Source organism: Gorilla gorilla, chromosome 5, assembly GCF_029281585.2.
Source record: "Gorilla gorilla gorilla isolate KB3781 chromosome 5, NHGRI_mGorGor1-v2.1_pri, whole genome shotgun sequence".
Taxonomy (NCBI): Eukaryota; Metazoa; Chordata; class Mammalia; order Primates; family Hominidae; genus Gorilla; species Gorilla gorilla.
In genome coordinates this window covers 18,122,349-18,136,614 of record NC_073229.2, presented here as the reverse complement: position 1 = coordinate 18,136,614, position 14,266 = coordinate 18,122,349, and the positions used below count along the sequence as shown (strand labels likewise).

Genomic DNA, 14,266 nt, shown 5'->3' with positions numbered 1-14,266 from the left:
GGGCCTGCTGGTTCTCTGTCCTTTGGGCTCCTCCCCCACACATCTGCCTGTGGTGTGTGCTCCTCCCCTGGCCTCTGCGTCCCTTGGGCTTCTCCCATAGACATCTGCCCCAGGGGTGACCCCCTTGGCCTCCCTGGAGCCCCTGGAGCAGCTGTGTCTTCACAGCCCTCGCCCTGCAGCTCCTAAGAAAGCCTCACATGCACACCGGGGGCTCCAAACCACGCGCTCAGGGCATGGGAAAGTGGGAGCAGCGCATGGATTTACTCATTTTAGTAGAAAATGAGCATCTGATAGAATTTGTTAAGAAAGTTAAACCACAGAGCAACTCTCTCTCTGTTTCCTGTTTTCTACTCTTGAGGTCATAAATGCCATCTCTGTGACTTTCTCCCAAAACCAGGATAGAACCTTCAAGATAAAAGGTACTTGGTAAATATTGGGTAATCATCTCCAATTTTCTTAACCACCTTCTCTTAGTAAGCAGCAAAAACTAACCCCAAAATACTTACAGGGCAGCTTAGTAGTTAGTAATAAATAGTTACTATTTGTTCTAAACCTTCAAGGTGGAAAAATTTTGAGTGTTCATTGAAAACAACTTGAACATTTCCCAAGAGACCACAGTAAAAGGGTTACTTGTCGGCCTGGAAGAGGTGGAGAAGACCTATCACACCCCTTTCTTTTACAGCCAAGGAAACTGAAGTCCAGACGAAACACTGTCTATAGCCGTCAAGGAGCATTTGGTTGACAAACTGGGACTTCTGCCTCTGCCTCCTAACACTTTTCAAAAGTATATCATTTTTCAGCAAGATAATCAATGTGCTTAAACTCTACATTGTATCAAGAGTCTAAAAATAGTACAGTTAGCATAAAAAGCTCAGTTTGTGGCTAGATTTTTAAGTGTGTGGAGCAAGAGACATCAACAAAGCAGTTTGTGTCTATGGGAGCAAATTAAAGGCAATGTTATTAAAATCCTTATATTGCAGAGGATATTTACATGGGACTTAGATTCTTTTTGTATCAATTTACTTCAATTTTCTCATAATATCACATACTAATAATCAAAATGTTTGAGTGACAACCAGAGTAAATTCATAAATGTAATATATCTGAAAACCCATTTTTCTTTTTTGAAATTGCTGTCATTTCTGGTTGCAAATGGTGTGACAGCCTATGATTACAGTAATAGGGACTTTAAGGATTATACATAGAATGCATATGACTTTTAGCAAGTTTGTGTATTGCAGGAATTTAATAAGAGGTTTTATGGAATCATAAAAGCTACCTTCATGGACTTTAAATATGATGGATATGAAAGAAAGTAATATTCTTGTACTCTACGGTCGGGTTGTATTAATGAAAAGAAAAATTGGTGTGTGTGCTTGGACTTTCGTTTCTTCTCATTTTCCTCCTTGGTTTGTCCTGTGGCTTCCTTTTTCATATTCTGCTAAGGAAAACAGGTTCGGCAGATCATTTAGCCTCGCTGGGGCTGTGCTGCTTGTGGACACGTGGGCCGTGTGCAGCCGCACTGCACGTAAACCGTGGGTGACCACGCCGTGCTCTTGGTACGGCACGTGGTCTGGCTCTTCCCCACGGGGACTGGAGCACACTGAAGATAACACACATGCAGTGACCCAGTTCCATTCCAGCCTGTGACCCAAGAGAATGAGTGTTTATGCCCGCCAAAAGACACCACCAGCTGCATTCATAACAGCTCTGCTGGAAATACCTGAAAATGGGAGCTGGGAAACATAGAGTCGCAGAGTCGGCCTATTTTGTGGGGTTTAAGCATCCATTGTTGAAAATAAAATGCCAGACGACATTTTGCTTTGGTTCATATTGAAAACCTCATGGATTTATTCAGGTGTTTCATTTGGTCCATTTTCAAATGAAAATATTTTACAGTTTACTTACTGCTTTCACATACATTCTTGTATGTTATCTTCACACCAGCCGTGTTGGGGTTAGATACTGTTTTCCCCATGTGGCAAATTTTTAAAATTTGGAGAATCAAGAAAGGCTGTGTAACTTGCTCAAATAGGGGAACTAGGCCCAACTTTTCATCTCCAATTCTAACTTTATCACTCTTACCAAGAAACATGTACAGGGCATGGGTCAGACCACGGGGCTAACAATACGGTGTCGTTTTGTATATCTTCATGTTTGTAAATACAGCAGACCCCTGTACGACAGATAGTTGGGGTGCCAACCTGCTGTACAGTCTGAAATCTTTGTTTACCCCCAGAATTTAACTAGGAATAGCCTGCTGTTGCCCAGACGACTTATTAATAACATAAACAGTCTGTTACATATTTTATGTATATACTATATTCTGTATTCTTAAAGTAAGCTAGAGAAAAGAAAATGCGATTAAGAAGATCACAAGAAAGGAAAATGCATTTACTCCTCATGAAGTGGAAGCGGATCATCGTAAACGTCTTCGTCCTTGTTGTCTTCACATTGAGTGGGCTGAGGAGGAAGAGGAGGATCGGGGTTGGTTTAGCTGTGTCAGGGGCAGCAGAGGCATGAGAAAACCCACCTATGGGTGGACCCACGCCGTTCAAACCTGTATTGTTCGTGGACCAGCTGGAATTGAGTTTGCAAAGTACTGTGGGCCTTCCTCAGTCCCAGGTGCTGTTAACAGAGCTGAGAAGGGGCTCAAGGACCATGGCCTGGTGGCCCTCCCCTGCTGACAAAAGGGCAGTGGCTTAACCCCAAGGAAGAAGACTTTGTGTGTATATGCACCTTGCCCTTCTGACAAACACCGACCCATGAGGGAGAGTTTCCAAGTATGGCAAAGCTGTGAATGAACGATAAAGATACCAGGAAGAGTAAAGGGGTTGCACTTATTTTTGGATAAAGCATCTGCACAACAGTGTACCAGGCACTAAGCAACAGATGTGGAGTGATGCAAGTGATCATTGATACTGAAGACGGGAGAACAGATGAGTCATTGCTAATAGAATCTCAAGAGAAATAATAAGCAACGTGGAATTCAGTATCTGAATGCGATTTTCTTAGAAAAAGAAACAAGTCTATGAAACGAGGCACTGTTCCTGCCCTTGCTGCCCTGAGCCTGTGGGCCTCATTGATGGCATCCTTGGAGCGCACTCTAAGCTGGCATTGCAGCTTTAGAAACGCAGGCCCCTGCAGGTGAGCGGCTTGCCCCGCTCGGGCTGGGTTCAATCCAGATGCCCCCGTGCGGCCCTCTCTTGGCCTCACGCTTCAATGTCGTCAGTCCCAACAGGGTGCAAGGCCAGTGCTTTGTGGTTTTAGCCATCTAAACAGATGTGTGGCATATTCAAAAATTAGTCTTCTTAAATGTATGCATTTCTACCTAGATTTCTTACTCTGTAAATGGGACTTTAAAATCCCAGTTAGCAATTGGGTTTTCGTATTTTTTTTTTTTTGCCTTCCATTTTATTATGACTCAAAATTGTTTTTAATTTCAAGGTGTTTTCTTTTTGGAAGGTTTTACGGCTATTTCTTCAATTGCATATGGACCCCCGCTATATTGAGAATAGGAGCTATACCCTATTACTTCTTTCCCGTGCTCCACGGTAATGACTGCAGTCGAAGGGGTGCAGGACCCGCTCAGCAGCAGGCACGGTACTGCCTGGCATTTTGCACCATCTTGCGTGCCAGGCCGTGGCAGGAGCCCTTCCCAGCATTCACTCGTTTAGCCACAGGGACCACGCAGGAAAATAGGGGCCAGGACCCCAGCTGCTTCCAGACCTGCTTCTCTCATAGCAGTCATTGGTTTTGATCTCAGCTCATTAAAATCTTTAAAAACAAAAACAAAACACCTTCTTGAAATTGTGAAAATCAACAGTTAACCCAGGCCTGTTTATGAAGTAGTATGTCCAGAAGTAACACCTCACAGTGCAAAACAAACACATTCATCTGCATGTATAGAATGAATCCTGTTTTCTTGTCACTTTCACTTTTCTAACTGAAGTTTCCTTGTAATGAAAAAAAAATTTCTGACAAAAAACTAAATTCAAACAAATGGTTTGTCAGTTTATATTAAGTTAATTAACTTTCTACCTTTATGTCTAAAATTCAGTGTATCAAGTTTGTGAAACGTATTCTATGCTAAATGTATAATGAGTTCTGTGACATCTTATGTTAGGATAATTCATGGTCTGTTTTACACATCAGACTTTACATTTTGAAATGGGGAGGGGAGAGTTTTTTCCACTTGCGTATATTTGAGTCTTGAAAGCTGTTTGTCTATGAAGTTTATGAATCTAAACTCTTATGAATATAAAGTCTTTCTTACAGATGGGAAAAAATAAACCATGTAACCATTTCACTGTTATTTTCACTGTTGGCAATGTTTTCTCTTTTCTCAAGGAAAGAGTTTTCCTATTTAGATTGATCACGCTGATCAATAAGAGATCCTACTGATGAAAGCAATGAAAAAAAAAATCCTGGGATGGAAAACAGAAAGCAGGAGAGGGCGAAGGTACCCATTCATGTGCTACATAGGAAGGGTGTCCTTTCCTCAAATAGTCATTGAAAAAATCCACTTTAGGGCAAAAGACATTTATCAATTTGGGAATGAGGGCACTAAAACCTGACGAAGGGGAACTTAAAACTCTTTAGTTAGTCCAACAAGAGCTCATTTTGCTGCAGAATGGTTAGGACTTTCTCTCTGTTCTACTAATAGTGATACAGTTTCTGGTTATCTTTTTTTTTTTTTAATTAGGCAGTAATTTTGATAATGTGTGTTCAGAGTGTAATTGAATAGATAATTCACTTGAAAAAAATACACCAAAGTTTTTTCAGTAGTGTTTCAGTTTGACAATAAAAAAAAGTACATTGTGGGATATTTATAGTATTTTTGAATCTATTTTTACCAGTAGACTGGGAGTGATAACTGATTTGGGGCATAGGGGTTAAAAACAGGAAATGTGGTTTATACAGTAGGTAGTATCTCCAGAGTTTCCAGGGTTGATTTCTTATAGTATTGTCTGAAGAGTGTTATGCGTCAAAACAACATTAGGCCGAGTACCTTGAAATCCGCCTGTGTTTAAAGGAGCCGTCTTTCCAATTACGACAGGAAATGCTTCATGGAAAAGTTTGCATTCTTGGTATAGCTTAAGATGGCATAGCAGTTGTTTATTGTAATTACAACACGTTCTTCCTCTCCAGCACTTTTCAGACACTCTTTATACAGTCAGAGTAAATCTTGTGTCACTTCTAGTAAATTTCCTTCAATTTTCGTATTAAAATTTTATTTTATTTTCATGAAAAGTTTTGTCAAATAGCTGTTAAGAATGTTTTAAAATAGACTATCATAGCGGAGGAGGAGCATATATTAGGGATACTGTTAATTACAGTAATCAGAGAATCCAAGTTAAGAGAATAAAAAGGCATGAAGAAATAGGAGTATAATTTTGTGTGGCCTTTTGCATGATAGGTTGGCAGAATCCATGAAAACTGAATAGCTTGAATACCTTTGCACTCAGCAGTTCCACTTCTGGGAAGATATCTTACATAAACTGTTGTATTAGAATCCAAGAATCTATGTTTATTGCAGCATTATTTATGGTAGTAAATTAAAAGGCAACGTAAGTGCCCCATAGGAGGAGAATGGTCAAATAGATTATGATACATCCATGCTAGAATACTAAGCAGCCATCAAAAATTATAAGGTAGATACGTATGCACTGAAGAGCAAACAGGTTGTTTGCTTAAGTCAAAGACCTTCACAGACAACTTACCAAAGTAAATATGCAGATGGAAAATAAGCATATGAAAAGATGTTCCACATTGTGTGTCATTAGGGGATTGCAAATTAAAACAACAGTAAGATACCATTGCACACCTATTAGAATGGCGAAAATCCAGAACACTGAAAACACCAACTGCTGGTGAGGATGTGGAGCACCAGGATCTCCTTCATTGCTGGTGGGACTACAGAATTACCCAGCCACTTTGGAAGACAGTTTGGCAGCCTCTTATGGAACTAAACATACTCTTACCATATAATCCATGATTGGCACCACTTGGCATTTAGCCAAGGGAGTGGAAAAGTTACATCCACACAAAAACCTGCACACCAATGCTTGTAGCAATCTTATTCATAATTGCCAAAACTTGGAAGCAACCAAGTAATCCTTCAGTAGGTGAATAAATGTGTTACGGTCCATCCGGAAAATGAATATTACTCGGCACTAAGATGAAATGAGCAAGGCATGGAAGGAACCTTAAATGCATGTTACTAAGTGAAATAAGATAAACTGAAAAGGCTGCATATTGTGTGATTCCAACTATACGACACTCTGGAACAGGAGAAACTATGGAGGGAGTAAAAAGATCAGTGGTTGTCGGGGGTTACTGGGGAAGGAGGGAGCACAGAGGAGTTTTAGGGCAGTGAAGCTACTGTGTGTGTTACCGTAATGGTTGGTACCTGTCGTTATATATTTGTCCAAACCTATAACATGTACACCACCAAAATTGACCCTAATGTAAACTGTGGAATTTGGGTAATAATGACACATGTCAGTGTAGGTCTTTCGACTGTAACAAATACACCCCTCTGGTGGGGATGCTGACAGTTGGGGAGGCCGTGTGTATGTGGTGGCGGGCGGGACGGCATATGTGAAATCTCTGCACCTTCTGCTCAGTTTTGCTGTGAAACTCAAACTGCTCTAAAAAGTATAATCAATTAAAAAATTGTTATAGATTACAGAATGAAATTTAGCAAGTTTCAAGAAGAGAATGTGTAACATCTCATTTTTTAGGAAAAAAATATATTCATAGGAGAAGATCTGGAAGAACATACACTAACCTGTCAATAGTGGTTATTCCTAAGAAGGATGAAAAAGGAGTTTATTGGGCAACTGTGTTCTTTACAACGAGCATTTAATTACTCAATTTTCTGAATAAAAAATTAAGGACGAAGACTTGGTGAATCCAAAGTGTTCAATATTTTATTCTTTAATGTCGACCTTCTCTAATGAGGTTTCTCCAAATTATTAAGAAGAAGAAGAATCCTGTCTGCCTGTAGAACACTTTTTATTTCACAAAGCATTTTCCCATAAAGAAAATCAGAAGCTCAGATTAACTGATTTTCCAGCTAAGATTTAAATCCAGGTCATTCCAGTACATAGCTAAACATTATGTGGTATCAGGTACTGCTGGGCATTATTCCCATGAGATCAGCACTAAAGGAACACGAGCACCCACATGCAAAGGGGATCGTTTTTTCATGAATGATTCTCATCAAGCAAAAGCCCTCTCTTTCTCATGTAAGCTTTGTTGTTTGCCTGAACAATTGTATTTCATGCATTTGCTTTCTTGCACTGTTTAAAGACAGTGTAAGATTCTTCTCTCCCATGTGCAAGATGGTCATTTGTCGTATTAAACCTGGGTGTGTCCCTACTAGAGTGCAATCCCTGGGAGTGGAGGAGCACTGTGTGTGTGTGTGTGTGTGTGTGTGTGTGGTCACTGCTGTGTGTGTGTGTGTGTGTGTGTGTGTAGTCACTGCTGTGTGTGTGTGTGTGTGTAGTCACTGCTGTGTGTGTGTGTGTAGTCACTGCTGTGTGTGTGTGTGTGGGGTCACTGCTGTGTGTGTGTGTGGGGTCACTGCTGTGTGTGTGTGTGGGGGGTCACTGCTGTGTGTGTGTGTGGGGTCACTGCTGTGTGTGTGTGTGGGGTCACTGCTGTGTGTGTGTGTGGGGGGGGGGGTCACTGCTGTGTGTGTGTGTGTGTAGTCACTGCTGTGTGTGTGTGTGTGTGTGTAGTCACTGCTGTGTGTGTGGGGTCACTGCTGTGTGTGTGTGTGTGTGTGTAGTCACTGCTGTGTGTGTGTGTGTGTGTAGTCACTGCTGTGTGTGTGGGGTCACTGCTGTGTGTGTGTGTATAGTCCCTGCTATATCCCCAGCCCCTGGAAAAGTGTCCTGCATGTAATAATAATGGACACTCAAGAAGTATTTTTAATAGTGTGCCAGTTTGCCTGTTCCAAAATCAAGTGACCTTCCTATATGATTAAAAGAGGAAACTGACAAATATACCAAGAAAGAAGGCTGCTCTACTATTTTGATGCATGAAAACAAGATCTTCGTTGCTGGAGAATATGCTGGGTTACACCGGCTGGCTTACAGGAAACAGCCTACAAGTTCTTGCTCAGTAGAGATGAGCCTTGTTTTCTCCATGGGGAATTTCCACACTGGGCTACTAGATTAATTGCTAAGTGGTAGTCTAGGTTGATACTGTGTGGGTGGGGACACTTTTTGTCAAATATCATGACACATTCTAATTTCATATTCAGACAGTGGAGGAGATACATGTTGTAAATGCTTAGAAACTGTTTCTCATTCCCTCACTTAAATAACATGGAAAGTTGTGGGGGTTTATTGAAGGGGAACCTTTTTAAAAACAATACTTATTACTGCAGCATAATAATGTAGCCTTTAACTCCAAGGAGCAAATCAGTTTGCCTTGTATTTTTCTTGGCACACTGTCCACACTGATGATCCCTTCCCTAATATTGTGTGCACCATAAATTTGGCATTTTATGGCCCACTGTTGTTGGAGCGCAAACTAAAACTTAGGTGTCCTTACACACTTATGTGTTCACTCCATCCTAATATACCTGGACATCTTCCTAATATCCAGCACGTGGGGAGCATTCAGCAAATACCTAATGACATTATTTCAGTATATTGCTGGAAAAATAAAGCATATTTTGGAAAGCAAATAGATTAAGCCTCAGCAATATTCTATACTACTGTACTTACTTTATTCAAACTGTATTTTTCAAATGGATCCTGATGCTCAAAAGGACTGTCTTCGTTTTCCAAAATCCTATGAGAAGCGAGAGATTGTATGCTTTCCCAAGGAATACCTTCTTTCCATGTATGCCGAGGCACTTACTTTTAGTAGATGACGCAGATATATTCTGACTTGAGCATTATAGAATTCTACATATATTTAGGTTTTTCTCTGATGTATTTATTCCCTCATTCATTCACTTATCAACTGCATAAGTCTTCAGAACTTAGTAGTGAGCAAGACAGACATGGTCTTTGCCTTCCTTTGTTTGTCATTCATGGATATTTTTGAACATCTTGTGCCATCGGTGTGCCAACCTCTGTGATGGGAGCTGAGGCTACGATGAGAAGGAGAATGGCAGATGATCCCTGTGCTGTGGAGTGTACGGTCCAATAGGGGAGACAGTTGTTCACTGAGTGATCACACAAAGGACTGCAGAGCTGCCCCAGTGGGACCAGGGACACAGTGCCCGCGAGGACAACGGTGGATCCAGGCAGCACCTGGGAATGCAGAGTGGGGTGGGGCGGGGCTGTCCTAACACCTCCCGTTTGTTGGCTGCCTGCTGTCTGGCGGATGCCTCCCTAGCCTCTTAAAAACGTTATTCCACTTAAATGTTGTCTCTGTTTTACAAAGGAGAAAGCTACAAGTCAGAGCAGTCTGGAAACTTGCCCCCAGGTGACTACTCAGTAATGAGTGTCTGAGGCCCAGTCTAATGCTGTCTGTGTCCCCCGATCCTCTTCGCTCAGGCTACGGCTCAGATGTCGCCACAGAAGCGAAGTCTTCCCCAGCCACCACCGGCATTTGACATTGAGCCATTCTCAACACCAGTGCAAAGTATGGCAAGAGTTGAATGGAAATTCTAACTTCCAAGGACTATGTATGAAACCAACAAAATGAGGAGTACTGTCAAGGACAAACGTTTCCAGTTCTAGCACATCACAGCCATATTTCATGTTGTATTCATGTTTTTTTTTCTGCCGTTGTTGTGTTCCTATATGCAAACTCAACTGTTAGCCATTCCTTGTACCGCTCAAAAGAATTAATGTACAGCCAGGATCTGCAGCAGCTAAAGACAGTCATGGCAGGACCATTGTCCAGACTTAATACCTTGCATTTCAGAAAGAGAAATCAGTGCGCTGTTTCTAGTCATTATGCTTTTTAGTCAACTGTTATGTCTTTAATTTTAAATTAACACCTGAAATATGTATACTACTTTAGAATTGGCAAGATGCTCCTCCCCACCGAACTGCAAGCTCTCTTAGGGTGGGGGGTCCTGTCTGTTTTGCCCACTTTCTTATATCACCACCTGTTGATGCCCAGCACATGATAGATACACAGCACGTGTTGGAAGAATGGGGGAATTGCACACACGTGGCATTTTCGTAACAGCTTCGTTAGCAAAATGGGTCTCGTGATCTGTCTGTTTCGCAGAGTAGGCAGTTGTCTGAAAGATAAGCTGAGTTGTGGAAGGTCATACGATTGGTGTAGGGTTAGCCAGGAAATTCCATCTCAAGTGTTCTTTCTGTCACCTCAGTAAACTTAAAAGGAATTATCAAGCACTAACGTTACTAATAGTGACATTGGAATGAAATTCAATGGGAGGAGGACATATGCCACCAAAAATAATTGCAGCATGGGCCCTCTGTCACCGTCACTGGCCCTTTGAAAAAAGTTCTGTCACCAAAAATCAGATTCTGGTCCTGCCGCCAGGAGCCACAACTGAGGTCCTTTGAAACTCATCCCACACATTGTTCTGCCATCACCGCAAGGCCTCAGCCGCTTCCATAATGGATGCACACGGAGCCCCTCTCTTGACGGCCTCTGCCTCACCTTCTCCATCTGACCTCCCATTTAAGGAAGAGACTGCGAGGCCACAGGCGAGCCCTACGTCACCGTCCCAGCCCCTGCCTGGTCGGGGTCTCCTCTCAGTGTTTGGATGTCCATGCCTTTGCCCTGGCTCCCAGCACCTTCCTCTGCCCAGTCGGGAAAGCACATGGCTACTGCTTGCCAACGGTGTTGGCCGTCAGAGCCGCATGGAGCCAACGAGCCAGGCCACCCCGGCGCCTGTCCCAACACGGGCTTCTTTGGACACAGGTGTTTGAAAGAGCTGACATCCTCCCACAGACAGATTTTGGATAACATTTTGAAACAGAAAAGAAGCAATTGGAAGTGAGTGCTTTATGGGAGTAAAAGTCTTACTTGGACCCAAGAGCCCATGGGACAGGCTGAGGAGGAAGGCGAGGGTGCGGGCGTGCTACTCGGCTGGTCTCTCCCTAGGCCAGTACCCAGCTGTGGCCGGAGTGAAGAGAGAAAGGAAGCAAAATTCTGAACGAGGAAGACCACAGAGATCTTACCGGTTTCCCAGACATGGACACTATCTGGTCTCTAGGCCCTTTGCCCTTCCTCTGTTCCTATCCAGTACTATTCCTTAACCGTTTAAGGACTTCACAAAATAAATATAGCAACCAAACATATAAGAAATTATTTTAAATTGAAGAATAAATTTTTTTATGTTTAGTTTTTGTGGGTTCATAGTAGGTGTATACACTTGGCGGTTACAAGAGAGATTTTGATACAGGCTTGCAAATGCATAATAAATACCACATCATCAGGGCAAATGCGTAATACCACATCAGGGTAAATGGGGCAAAGATGTTTTTTACAACATGAAATTCTTTCATATGACCATCCTGCATATATTGGCAGGTCAAACTTGTAATAACTAAGCACTTTGGGGTCTTACGTATACTGGAGATGTATACGTGTTCTACTTGGAGCACCATATGCCTTGAGCACCTCTGCCATGTGCCTAGTGGCATCCTCCATGTAGTAGGATCTCAATAAATTTATGTTAGTTGAATGAATGAGAACTTTTAGCCATTCCCTTAGAATGAACAATTTCAGCCCAATCGGTAATAAAAAAAAAAGTACTTGCTCCTGTATTTAATTCAGCGATTAGCTTTTTGGAGAGAGACAATCAATGATTTATTTTTATATTAAAGTTTTTGTTACCAAAAATTATAATACCAGCACAGGCACTGCACTGGGAGGTCATGATGGCAGCTCACAGAGCTCCGCCTCACTCCCGCCCTTTCTGATGCATCCAGTTGAATGCTGCCTCTTTGAACCTCACTGGCCTGATGTGTGGTTTGACTAGCGGCACCACTTCCTGTCCACACAGGACCACACATTTTTCCCTTCTCTTTTTCCAACATTACCAGTTATTTGTATGAAGCAGTTATTTCGTTTTTTTGTGTGAGGGGAAAGAAGGCAATTATTTCCTTTTTTTCATTCAAAAAGATAAAATCTAGAAATACAAAAGTTCTTTCTTGTCCAAGGTTACGTCTTTGAGCTCCTTATATTATCCATGTGAAACCTGTGCTCGACCCAAAATAGGAAGCTTGATTTTTTTTTTTTCCAAATTTTCTGCCCACAAAAATATGGTTCTTTTGGTTCAAAGGGTCCTGTGCCTTTATTCTTCCCATTCATAGCTTTGTCTTCAGAATTGCATTGAGCAGTTTACACTTCACCTCTTTTACGGGGTGTCTTATTAGTAATGCTTAGGCGGGTGGGTTCTTGCCAGGAAGTGTTTATGATGTCGGGGTCCGAGTGGGAGTTGAGTTCACAGCAGGCTGTCACTGAGCATGTGACACCGCCTGGCTTCACTCTAAGTATAATTTTCTGCTTTTTAGTCAGCACTCTGGCCCCACTCTTTTCTTTTACATTGAGGAATTTCAGAAGTTAAAAACTGCCCTCGCATTTCCAGTCATCCTTGCACCGTAGCACATCGTTAGAGCCCCAAATCCTGACACTTGTTCTTGTAGGAGTGTTGACAGGACCCCGGTTCTCACTGAGGGCAGAGGCTGTGAATTTTTTATTCTGTTCCTTAGAGCATCGAAAATAGCAGCTTACTATTGTGCTTCGATTTTCAGTATGTATGTATGTTACCTGTGCGTCTACATGAGCTGGTCCTCCATGGCGTGCGGTGTAGAGACCAGACCTGAGCATGTGGATCTCCGCCCCTGGGTGGGGCTGCCCAGAGGGTATGAGCAGCGCAGGCCAGGCCCCAGTGCCCCCACAGCAGCGGGAGCAGTCTGGGGACACCGGGGGGGTGTGGCTTTCCTCCTGCGGGAAGAAAGCCGCTCTGGTCTCCAGACAAGTTCGTTTATTTCACTTTCACTTACAACAGGCTCTTTCTGTTCTTCTCTCCTGCCTCCTAGATAAGACTTCTTACCTTGCAATTATCCTTTTTCTCAGGAAGAATCCATTAATTTCTGGATTATATTGAATTACTCTTCACTCAGCCATCTCAGCAAAATAGACTTAATAAGCACACTGTTTTTCTTTTGGGGAGCCAATATGTATAGATAGATAGATAGATAGATCTTTTATATATAGATATATATATATCTTTTATATGTAGATATATATAGATATATATAACATATATATATATCTTTTGAGGAGCCAATATATATATAGATATATAGATATATATATCTATATCTCTCTATATATATATATCTCGATATATATCTATGCCCTTGATATTGATCTGTATATGAAATTGGCTCCTCAAAAGAAAAACCATGTGCTTATTTGTATACCGTAGTGTGTGACACAATCAAAACCTAGTTCTATATTTGGAATATGCAAATGCCCATTCAAAAGGTTGATTATAGTTCTTGATCTCTATCTCAACTTTCCCAACTAACCAGTAGCGTGGATGAGACTCTGGGAGAATATTTTCCTTAATTTTGTTACTGGGAACATCCATGCTTTTACAGTGCAGCATTTTCCCTGTTCTGTAGAGAAGATGTTCTCAGTGTGTGCAGCTCTAGAAGCCATCTGGAATCTCCCACTTCAAGGGAAAGGAATTGTTTTGGAAACACAATAAAACAGTATTTTGTTTTTATGGGGTTTTTTTCCTGCAAAATGATGATAATGAAAGCTCTTAGTGAACGCTGTGAATGCCAGGACCTTTGGCATGCATCCCCTTTCATCCTCACTGCAGCCCCCCAAGGGTGGGACAATTATTCTCCTGTGACAGATGAGAAAACTGAGGCTCACAGCCTTCTTGCCAAAAGTCACAACTAGCAGCTGTCGAAACTGGGGTTTGGTCCCCAATAGTCAGACCTCAGACCCCACATTCTTAAATCCTGTGTGTTTCTGCTTTTGAGCAAAGTGAGGCTCATTGAACTTGTACCTAAAATCTGATGTTTTATTTTGTCCAGCCTTTAACTTGCTTACAGAATCAAATTCAGTTTTATAAGAAGTTTCTCCTAAAAGTGATTCCTTAAGACAAAAATGGTCCTTCTGCTCAATAACTTGACTTTCACCTTTGGCAGTAAGATGCTATAATTGATATTTAATGTGCATTTTATAAGCATTGTTAAACACCCTCTGTATTTTGTCTGTTACTGCTTATACTGAGTGTGTGTGTTTTACAGTATATATAGATACTTATCTATATATATTCTCTGTGTGT

The 14,266-nt window shown here is 41.7% G+C and overlaps 1 protein-coding gene across 5 annotated transcripts in view; it reads left to right on the top strand.

Annotated features, from left to right (window-relative positions):
* EXOC2 (exocyst complex component 2) overlaps positions 1 to 14,266 on the top strand; it is a 205,147-nt gene that overhangs the window by 176,028 nt on the left and 14,853 nt on the right. The gene's annotated exons all lie outside the window — the stretch shown is intronic.